Genomic DNA, 12,675 nt, shown 5'->3' on the forward strand with positions numbered 1-12,675 from the left:
ACATGATTAAAATATATTTTACTCCCATTAAATTCGAAAACCGTAATTTACGTGAGTTCTAGTGTAGGATACACCCTCCAATTTAGAGAGCGATGAGTGTGCTCTCGAGACTTGTGGTAGTTTTCTTTACTCGAAAATGAATTTTGCATGGACTCCAGAGCTAAACACAGCCTTAATCGGGGTGAGGAGTACATGATTAAAATATATTTACTCCCATTAAATTCGAAAACCCTAATTTACATGAGTTCTAGTGTAGGATACACCCTCCAACTTACAGAGCGATGAGTGTGCTCCCCAGACTTGTGGTATTTTTATATCCTCGAGAATAAATTTTGCATGGACGCCGGAGCAAAACACAACCTTAATCGATGAGAGGAGTACATGATTAAAATATATTTTACTCCCATTAAATTTGAAAACCCTAATTTACGTGAGTTCTAGTGTAGGATACACCCTCCAATTTAAAGAGCGATGAGTGTGCTCTCCAGACTTGTGGTATTTTTCTTTCCTTTGAAATAAATTTTGCATGGACTCCGGAGCTAAACACAACCTTAATCGGGGTGAAGAGTACACGATTAAAATATATTTTACTCCCATTAAATTCGAAAACCGTAATTTACGTAAGTTCTAGTGTAGGATACACCCTCCAATTTAGAGAGCGATGAGTGTGCTCTGAGACTTGTGGTAGTTTTCTTTACTCGAAAATGAATTTTGCATGGACTCCGGAGCTAAACACAACCTTAATCGGGGCGAGGAGTACATGATTAAAATATATTTACTCCATTTAAATTTGAAAACCCTAATTTACATGAGTTCTAGTGTAGGATACACGCTCCAACATACAGAGCGATGAGTGTGCTCCCCAGACTTGTGGTATTTTTATATCCTCAAAAATGAATTTTGCATGGACGTCGGAGCTAAACACAACCTTAATCGAGGAGAGGAGTACATGATTAAAATATATTTTACTCCCATTAAATTCGAAAACCCTAATTTACGTGAGTTCTAGTGTACGATACACCGTCCAATTCAAAGAGCGATGAGTGTGCTCTCCAGACTTGTGGTATTTTTCTTTCCTTTGAAATAAATTTTGCATGGACTCCAGAGCTAAACACAACCTTAATCAAGGTGAGGAGTACACGATTAAAATATCTTTTACTTCCATGAAATTCGAAAACTCTAATTTACACGAGTTCTAGTGTAGGATACAACCTCCAACTTAAAGAGCGATGAGTGTGCTCTCCAGACTTGTGGTATTTTTCTTTACTCAAAAATGAATTTTGCATGGACTCCGGAGATAAACACAACCTTATTCGGGCTAAGGAGTACACGATTAAAATTTATTTAACCCCATCAAATTCGAAAACCCTAATTTACGTAAGTTCTAGCGTAGGATACACCCTCCAATTTAAAGATTGATGAGTGTGCTCTGCAGAATTGTGGTATTTTTCGTTACTCAAAAATGAATTTTTCATGGACTCTGGAGCTAAACACAACCTTAATCGGGGTGAAGAGTACACGATTAAAATATATTTTATTCCCATTAAATTCGAAAACCCTAATTTACTTGATTTCTGGTATAGGATACACCCTCCAATTTAAAGAGCGATGAGTGTGCTCTCCAGACTTGTGGTATTTTTCATTCCTTTAAAATAAATTTTGCATGGACTCCGGACCTAAACACAACCTTAATCGAGGTGAGGAGTTCACGATTAAAGTATGTTTTACTCACATTAAATTCGCAAACCTTAATTTATGTGAGTTCTAGTGTAGGATACACCCTCCAATTTAGAGAGCGATGAGTGTGCTCTCCAGACTTGTGGTAGTTTTCTTTACTCGAAAATGAATTTTGCATGGACTCCGGAGCTAAACACAACCTTAATCGGGGTGAGGAGTACATGATTAAAATATATTTACTCCCATTAAATTCGAAAACCCTAATTTACATGAGTTCTAGTGTAGGATACACCCTCCAACTTACAAAGCGATGAGTGTGCTCCCAGACTTATGGTATTTTATATCCTCGAAAATGAATTTTGCATGGACGCCGGAGCTAAACACAACCTTAATCGAGGAGAGGAGTACATGATTAAAATATATTTTACTCCCATTAAATTCGAAAACCCTAATTTACGTGAGTTCTAGTGTAGGATACACCCTCCAATTTAAAGAGCGATGAGTGTGCTCTCCAGACTTGTGGTATTTTTCTTTCCTTTGAAATAAATTTTGCATGGACTCCTGAGCTAAACACAACCTTAATCAAGGTGAGGAGTACACGATTAAAATATCTTTTACTCCCATGAAATTCGAAAACTCTAATTTACACAAGTTCTAGTGTAGGATACAACCTCCAACTTAAAGAGCGATGAGTATGCTCTCCAGACTTGTGGTATTTTTCTTTACTCAAAAATGAATTTTGCATGGACTCCGGAGCTAAACACAACCTTATTCGGGGTGAGGAGTACACGATTAAAATTTATTTTACCCCATCAAATTCGAAAACCCTAATTTACATGAGTTCTAGCGTAGGATACACCCTCCAATTTAAAGAGTGATGAGTGTGCTCTCCAGAATTGTGGTATTTTTCGTTACTCAAAAATGACTTTTTCATGGACTCCGGAGCTAAACACAACCTTAATCGGGGTGAAGAGTACACGATTAAAATATATTTTATTCCCATTAAATTCGAAAACCCTAATTTACTTGATTTCTGGTATAGGATACACCCTCCAATTTAAAGAGCGATGAGTGTGCTCTCCAGTCTTGTGGTATTTTTCTTTCCTTTAAAATAAATTTTGCATGGACTCCAGAGCTAAACACAATCTTAATCGAGGTGAGGAGTACACGATTAAAATATGTTTTACTCCCATTTAATTTGAAAACGTTAATTTACGTGAGTTCTAGTGTAGGATACACCCTCCAATTTAGAGAGCAATGAGTGTGCTCTCCAGACTTGTGGTATTTTTCTTTACTTGAAAAATGAATTTTGCATGGACTCCGGAGCTAAACACAACCTTAATCGGGGTGAGGAGTACACGATTAAAATATATTTTACTCCCATTAAATTCGAAAACCGTAATTTACGTGAGTTCTAGTGTAGGATACACCCTCCAATTTAGAGAGCGATGAGTGTGCTCTCCAGACTTGTGGTAGTTTTCTTTACTCGAAAATGAATTTTGCATGGACTCCGGAGCTAAACACAACCTTAATCGGGGTGAGGAGTACACGATTAAAATATATTTTACTCCCTTTAAATTCGAAACCTAATTTACGTGAGTTCTAGTGTAGGATACACCCTCCAATTTAAAGAGCGATGAGTCTGCTCTCTAGACTTGTGGTATTTTTCTTTCCTTTGAAATAAATTTTGCATGGACTCTAGAGCTAAACACAACCTTAATTGAGGTGAGGAGTACACGATTAAAATATCTTTTACTCCCATGAAATTCAAAAACTTTAATTTACACGAGTTCTAGTGTGGGATACAACCTCCAACTTAGAGAGCGATGAGTGTGCTCTCCAGACTTCTGGTATTTTTCTTTACTCAAAAATGAATTTTGCATGGACTCCGGAGCTAAACACAACCTTAATCGGGGTGAGGAGTACACGATTAAAATTTATTTTACCGCATCAAATTCAAAAACCCTAATTTACGTGAGTTCTAGCGTAGGATACACCCTCCAATTTAAAGCGTGATGAGTGTGCTCTCCAGAATTGTGGTATTTTTCGTTACTCAAAAATGATATTTTCATGGACTCCGGAGCTAAACACAACCTTAATCGGGGTGAAGAGTACACGATTAAAATATATTTTATTCCCATTAAATTCGAAAACCCTAATTTACTTGATTTCTGGTATAGGATACACCCTCCAATTTAAAGAGCGATGAGTGTGCTCTCCAGACTTGTGGTATTTTTCTTTCCTTTAAAATAAATTTTGCATGGACTCCGGAGCTAAACACAACCTTTGAGGTGGGTAAAATTTGGCAAGGAACTTGCTCACTAAATCATCCCAGTTGTCTATACTGTTCCTTGGGAAGGATTCCAACCATTAAGTAGCTTTGTCTCTGAGAGAAAATGGAAATAATAGCAGCTTGTAGATGTCAGGATGCACTCCATTGGTTTTGACAGTGTCACAAATCCTCAAGAAAGTAGACAAGTGTTGATTTGGATCTTCAAGTGGTCCTCCTTCATAAGAACAATTGTTTTGAACCAAGGTGATGAGTTGTGGCTCCAACTCAAAATTATTTGCATGAACGTTAGGAGTGAGTATGCTACTCCCGCAGTTTCGTGCATTGGGGATAGTGTAAGATGCCAACACCCTTCTTATAGGTTGGGTATTGTTGCTTACTCCCTCTTCACACACCTCAGCCTCCATGACCTGCAAGAATCACAAACAAACCAAATAAAACATGGACATTGTAATGCTAGAATGTGGTTAGAGGGTTAGGTGACACAATGTGTCAAACAGTTAATGTGCTTAGTTAAAAACAAAGGAAAATAAAGAAAAAGTGCTTAATCTAAACTACCACCTCACTTAATCATTGTCAATCTATTTCAATCCCCGGCAACGGCGCCAAAAACTTGATGAGTATTTTTGCGGAAAAATGAATTTCTCCTAAAACACACAAATCTAACCGGCAAGTGCACCGGGTCGCATCAAGTAATAAAAACTCACGGGAGTGAGGTCGATCCCACAGGGATTGAAGGATTGAGCAATTTTAGTTTAGTGGTTGATTTAGTCAAGCGAATCAAGATTTGGTTGATTGATTGGTGATTTGCAGAATTTAAATTGCATTGAAAGTAAAGAGAACAGGAAATAAATTGTTGAATCTTAAATAACAAGAAATTAAATGGCAGAAACTTAGATTACAAGAAATATAAATTGCAGAATCTTAGAGTGCAAGAAATGTAAATGGCTTGAAATGTAAAGGGGATTGGGGATTGGATTTGCAGAATTTAAACAAGGAAAAGTAAATTGCATCAAGTAGAGAAGTAGTAGAGGGTGTGGATGAAATCAGATCTTGAAGCAGAGAAGTAAATGAACATGGAAAGCAGTAAACAGAATGTAAATTGGGAATTTAGATCTCAGGACCCAGAGACTAGAAAACCAAGTCTAGATCTCAATGCCTTCCTAGATCCAACAAGAACAATTGCAAGGGAATTGTAAATTGCAAAGAAAGTAGATGAGACGCAAGTAACAGAAATGGAAATTCAATTGCAGTGAAAATAAACAAGATCCAAGGTGAGATTGAAACAGAATTCCTTCAATTCTCTAACCCAAGATCCAAGACAGTTGTAATTGAAATTGAAAGCAATAAAACTAAGAGGAAGAGAATGGAATTCTCCTTCCCCCAAACTAAGAAATTAAAGATCACTCAATATCTAAAACTCTCTAAAAATTCAAAAGGAAAGCTCTATGAAAACTAAGAAAAGGAAGCTCCCCGAAGAACTTGAATTCTATCCTATTTATACACTTTCTTCAAATGATCTTCAAGCCTTGAGTTGGGCCTTTGCTCTTGGTAGAATTGGGTTGAAAGAGGCCTTGGTTGATTGCTCTTGGAGTTTGGAGAGGAACCAAAGTGAACCAATTGAACCGGATTGGATTTTTGTAAAAGTTGGAGTAAAAGTTTGAGCAAAAGTTAGTGGTCTAACTTTTGCTCCAACTTTTCATATCAGATAGCCTAATTTGCTGATACCAACGTTGGTGCAAAAGTTAGGGGTCTAACTTTTGCTCCAACGTTGGCCCTTCCTAATGCACCTATGGCGCCAACGTTAGCCCAAAAGTTAGGGGGCTAACGTTGGCGCAAACTTTTGCCCCCTAACCTTGTATCTTCATGTGCCAACGTTAGCCCAAAAGTTAGGGGGCTAACGTTGGCGCAAACGTGAGTGGTCCAGGGAAGTTTTTCTCATGCCAACGTTAGCCCAAAAGTTAGGGGGCTAACGTTGGCGCAAACGTGAGTAGCCCAGGGAGTGATTTTCAAATTCTCACGTTAGCCTAAAAGTTAGGGGTCTAACTTTGAGGCTAACTTTTCACCCAAAAGTTTGTGCAAAAGTTTGAGGGCTAACTTCAAGTCCAACTTTATGCTTCCTGGTTCAATTTTACTTATTCCATTGTCCTCTTTTTACTCCTAGCCATTCCTTCTTGCTTCAACCTTTCTCCAAGCTTTCTTCACCTATCATTAATCAACCAAACACATCAAAGCTATGCTTAAAATCATGAGATATTCATTCTAGCCTAATATGCAACCATTATGGCATCAAATCTCATGAAATAGCATGAATTCATACATAGTTGATTCAATCAAAGGAAGCATGAAAATCTACCCAAATTGGCTTGCTTAGAGCTCAAGAAAGTGCATAATTCAATTGAAAACAAAAGAAAAAGACTAGTGAAACTAGGCTAAGATGACTTGTCATCAAGGAGTACATGATTAAAATATATTTACTCCCATTAAATTCGAAAACCGTAATTTACATGAGTTCTAGTGTAGGATACACCCTCCAACTTACAGAGCGATGAGTGTGCTCCCCAGACTTATGGTATTTTATATCCTCGAAAATGAATTTTGCATGGACGCCGGAGCTAAACACAACCTTAATTGAGGAGAGGAGTACATGATTAAAATATATTTTACTCCCATTAAATTCGAAAACCTTAATTTACGTGAGTTCTAGTGTAGGATACACCCTCCAATTTAAAGAGCGATGAGTGTGCTCCACAGACTTGTGGTATTTTTCTTTCCTTTGAAATAAATTTTGCATGGACTCCAGAGCTAAACAAAACCTTAATCAAGGTGAGGAGTACACGATTAAAATATCTTTTACTCCCATGAAATTCGAAAACTCTAATTTACACGAGTTCTAGTGTAGGATACAACCTCCAACTTAAAGAGCGATGAGTATGCTCTCCAGACTTGTGGTATTTTTCTTTACTCAAAAATGAATTTTGCATGGACTCCGGAGCTAAACACAACCTTATTCGGGGTGAGGAGTACACGATTAAAATTTATTTTACCCCATCAAATTCGAAAACCCTAATTTACGTGAGTTCTAGCGTAGGATACACCCTCCAATTTAAAGAGTGATGAGTGTGCTCTCAAGAATTGTGGTATTTTTCGTTACTCAAAAATAAATATTTCATGGACTCCGGAGCTAAACACAACCTTAATCGGGGTGAAGAGTACACGATTAAAATATATTTTATTCCCATTAAATTCGAAAACCCTAATTTACTTGATTTCTGGTATAGGATACACCCTCCAATTTAAAGAGCGATGAGTGTGCTCTCCAGACTTGTGGTATTTTTCTTTCCTTTAAAATAAATTTTGCATGGACTCCGGAGCTAAACACAACCTTAATCGGGGTGAGGAGTACACGATTAAAGTATGTTTTACTCCCATTAAATTCAAAAACCTTAATTTATGTGAGTTCTAGTGTAGGATACACCCTCCAATTTAGAGAGCGATGAGTGTGCTCTCCAGACTTGTGGTAGTTTTCTTTACTCGAAAATGAATTTTGCATGGACTCCGGAGCTAAACACAACCTTAATCGGGGTGAGGAGTACATGATTAAAATATATTTACTCCCATTAAATTCGAAAACCCTAATTTACATGAGTTCTAGTGTAGGATACACCCTCCAACTTACAGAGCGATGAGTGTGCTCCCATACTTATGGTATTTTATATCCTCGAAAATGAATTTTGCATGGACGCCGGAGCTAAACACAACCTTAATCGAGGAGAGGAGTACATGATTAAAATATATTTTACTCCCATTAAATTCGAAAACCCTAATTTACGTGAGTTCTAGTGTAGGATATACCTTCCAATTTAGAGAGCGATGAGTGTGCTCTCGAGACTTGTGGTAGTTTTCTTTACTCGAAAATGAATTTTGCATGGACTCCGAAGCTAAACACAACCTTATTCGGGGTAAGGAGTACACGATTAAAATTTATTTTACCCCATCAAATTCGAAAACCCTAATTTACGTGAGTTCTAGCGTAGGATACACCCTCCAATTTAAAGAGTGATGAGTGTGCTCTCCAGAATTGTGGTATTTTTCGTTACTCAAAAATGAATTTTTCATGGACTCCGGAGCTAAACACAACCTTAATCGGGGTGAAGAGTACACGATTAAAATATATTTTACTCCCATGAAATTCGAAAACTCTAATTTACACGAGTTCTAGTGTAGGATACAACCTCCAACTTAAAGAGCGATGAGTATGCTCTCCAGACTTGTGGTATTTTTCTTTACTCAAAAATGAATTTTGCATGGACTCCGCAGCTAAACACAACCTTAATCGGGGTGAGGAGTACACGATTAAAATATATTTTACTCCCATTAAATTCGAAAACCGTAATTTACGTGAGTTCTAGTGTAGGATACACCCTCCAATTTAGAGAGCGATGAGTGTGCTCTCGAGACTTGTGGTATTTTCTTTACTCGAAAATGAATTTTGCATGGACTCCGGAGCTAAACACAACCTTAATCGGGGTGAGGAGTACACGATTAAAATATATTTTACACCCTTTAAATTCGAAAACCCTAATTTACGTGAGTTCTAGTGTAGGATACACCCTCCAACTTAAAGAGCGATGAGTGTGCTCTCCAGACTTCTGGTATTTTTCTTTACTCAAAAATAAATTTTGCATGGACTCCGGAGCTAAACACAACCTTATTCGGGGTGAGGAGTACACGATAAAATTTATTTTACCCCATCAAATTCGAAAACCCTAATTTACGTGAGTTCTAGCGTAGGATACACCCTCCAATTTAAAGAGTGATGAGTGTGCTCTCCAGAATTGTGGTATTTTTCGTTACTCAAAAATGAATTTTTCATGGACTCCGAAGCTAAACACAACCTTAATCGGGGTGAAGAGTACACGATTAAAATATATTTTATTCCCATTAAATTCGAAAACCCTAATTTACTTCATTTCTGGTATAGGATACACCCTCCAATTTAAAGAGCGATGAGTGTGCTCTCCAGACTTGTGTATTTTTCTTTCCTTTAAAATAAATTTTGCATGGACTCCGGACCTAAACACAACCTTAATCGGGGTGAGGAGTACACGATTAAAGTATGTTTTACTCCCATTAAATTAGAAAACCTTAATTTATGTGAGTTCTAGTGTAGGATACACCCTCCAATTTAGAGAGCGATGAGTGTGCTCTCCAGACTTGTGGTAGTTTTCTTTACTCGAAAATGAATTTTGCATGGACTCCGGAGCTAAACACAACCTTAATCGGGGTGAGGAGTACATGATTAAAATATATTTACTCCCATTAAATTCGAAAACCCTAATTTACATGAGTTCTAGTGTAGCATACACCCTCCAACTTACAGAGCGATGTGTGTGCTCCCCAGACTTATGGTATTTTATATCCTCGAAAATGTATTTTGCATGGACGCCGGAGCTAAACACAACCTTAATCGAGGAGAGGAGTACATGATTAAAATATATTTTACTCCCATTAAATTCGAAAACCCTAATTTACGTGAGTTCTAGTGTAGGATACACCCTCCAATTTAGAGAGCGATGAGTGTGCTCTCGAGACTTGTGGTAGTTTTCTTTACTCGAAAATGAATTTTGCATGGACTCCGGAGCTAAACACAACCTTAATCGGGGTGAGGAGTACACGATTAAAATATATTTTCTCCCTTTAAATTCGAAAACCCTAATTTACGTGAGTTCTAGTGTAGGATACACCCTCCAACTTAAAGAGCGATGAGTGTGCTCTCCAGACTTCTGGTATTTTTCTTTACTCAAAAATGAATTTTGCATGGACTCCGGAGCTAAACACAACCTTATTCGGGGTAAGGAGTACACGATTAAAATTTATTTTACTCCATCAAATTCGAAAACCGTAATTTACGTGAGTTCTAGCGTAGGATACACCCTCCAATTTAAAGAGTGATGAGTGTGCTCTCCATAATTGTGGTATTTTTCGTTACTCAAAAATGAATTTTTCATGGACTCCGGAGCTAAACACAACCTTAATCGGGGTGAAGAGTACACGATTAAAATATATTTTACTCCCATGAAATTCGAAAACTCTAATTTACACGAGTTCTAGTGTAGGATACACCTCCAACTTAAAGAGCGATGAGTATGCTCTCCAGACTTGTGGTATTTTTCTTTACTCAAAAATGAATTTTGCATGGACTCCGGAGCTAAACCAACCTTAATCGGGGTGAGGAGTACACGATTAAAATATATTTTACTCCCATAAATTCGAAAACCGTAATTTACGTGAGTTCTAGTGTAGGATACACCCTCCAATTTAGAGAGCGATGAGTGTGCTCTCGAGACTTGTGGTATTTTCTTTACTCGAAAATGAATTTTGCATGGACTCCGGAGCTAAACACAACCTTAATCGGGGTGAGGAGTACACGATTAAAATATATTTTACTCCCTTTAAATTCAAAAACCCTAATTTACGTGAGTTCTAGTGTAGATACACCCTCCAACTTAAAGAGCGATGAGTGTGCTCTCCAGACTTGTGGTATTTTTCTTTACTCAAAAATGAATTTTGCATGGACTCCGGAGCTAAACACAACCTTATTCGGGGTGAGGAGTACACGATTAAAATTTATTTTACCCCATCAAATTCGAAAACCCTAATTTACGTGAGTTCTAGGTAGGATACACCCTCCAATTTAAAGAGTGATGAGTGTGCTCTCCAGAATTGTGGTATTTTTCGTTACTCAAAATGAATTTTTCATGGACTCTGGAGCTAAACACAACCTTAATCGGGGTGAAGAGTACACGATTAAAATATATTTTACTCCCATGAAATTCGAAAACTCTAATTTACACGAGTTCTAGTGTAGGATACACCTCCAACTTAAAGAGCGATGAGTTGCTCTCCAGACTTGTGGTATTTTTCTTTACTCAAAAATGAATTTTGCATGGACTCCGGAGCTAAACGCAACCTTAATCGGGGTGAGGAGTACACGATTAAAATATATTTTACTCCCTTTAAATTCAAAAACCCTAATTTACGTGAGTTCTAGTGTAGGATACACCCTCCAACTTAAAGAGCGATGAGTGTGCTCTCCAGACTTCTGGTATTTTTCTTTACTCAAAAATGAATTTTGCATGGACTCCGGAGCTAAACACAACCTTATTCGGGGTGAGGAGTACACGATTAAAATTTATTTTACCCCATCAAATTCGAAAACCCTAATTTACGTGAGTTCTAGCGTAGGATACACCCTCCAATTTAAAGAGTGATGAGTGTGCTCTCCAGAATTGTGGTATTTTTCGTTACTCAAAAATGAATTTTTCATGGACTCAGAGCTAAACACAACCTTAATCGGGGTGAAGAGTACACGATTAAAATATATTTTACTCCCATGAAATTCGAAAACTCTAATTTACACGAGTTCTAGTGTAGGATACACCTCCAACTTAAAGAGCGATGAGTATGCTCTCCAGACTTGTGGTATTTTTCTTTACTCAAAAAATGAATTTTGCATGGACTCCGGAGCTAAACACAACCTTAATCGGGGTGAGGAGTACACGATTAAAATATATTTTACTCCCATTAAATTCGAAAACCGTAATTTACGTGAGTTATAGTGTAGGATACACCCTCCAATTTAGAGAGCGATGAGTGTGCTCTCGAGACTTGTGGTAGTTTTCTTTACTCGAAAATGAATTTTGCATGGACTCCGGAGCTAAACACAACCTTAATCGGGGTGAGGAGTACACGATTAAAATATATTTTACACCCTTTAAATTCGAAAACTCTAATTTACGTAAGTTCTAGTGTAGGATACACCCTCCAACTTAAAGGCGATGAGTGTGCTCTCCAGACTTCTGGTATTTTTCTTTATTCAAAAATGAATTTTGCATGGACTCCGGAGCTAAACACAACCTTATTCGGGGTGAGGAGTACACGATTAAAATTTATTTTACCCCATCAAATTCGAAAACCCTAATTTACGTGAGTTCTAGCGTAGGATACACCCTCCAATTTAAAGAGTGATGAGTGTGCTCTCCAGAATTGTGGTATTTTTCGTTACTCAAAAATGAATTTTTCATGGACTCCGGAGCTAAACACAACCTTAATCGGGGTGAAGAGTACACGATTAAAATATATTTTATTCCATTAAATTCGAAAACCCTAATTTACTTGATTTCTGGTATAGGATACACCCTCCAATTTAAAGAGCGATGAGTGTGCTCTCCAGACTTGTGGTATTTTTCTGTCCTTTAAAATAAATTTTGCATGGACTCCGGACCTAAACACAACTTAATCGAGGTGAGGAGTACACGATTAAAGTATGTTTTACTCCCATTAAATTCGAAAACCTTAATTTACGTGAGTTCTAGTGTAGGATACACCCTCCAATTTAGAGAGCGATGAGTGTGCTCTCCAGACTTGTGGTAGTTTTCTTTACTCGAAAATGAATTTTGCATGGACTCCGGAGCTAAACACAACCTTAATCGGGGTGAGGAGTACACGATTAAAATATATTTTACTCCCATTAAATTCGAAAACCTTAATTTACGTGAGTTTTAGTGTAGGATACACCCTCCAATTTAAAGAGCGATGAGTGTGCTCTCCAGACTTGTGGTATTTTTCTTTCCTTTGAAATAAATTTTGCATGGACTCCAGAGCTAAACACAACCTTAATCAAGGTGAGGAGTACACGATTAAAA

The sequence above is a fragment of the Arachis hypogaea genome, unplaced genomic scaffold (genome assembly GCF_003086295.3).
Source record: "Arachis hypogaea cultivar Tifrunner unplaced genomic scaffold, arahy.Tifrunner.gnm2.J5K5 arahy.Tifrunner.gnm2.scaffold_34, whole genome shotgun sequence".
Lineage (NCBI taxonomy): Eukaryota > Viridiplantae > Streptophyta > Magnoliopsida > Fabales > Fabaceae > Arachis > Arachis hypogaea.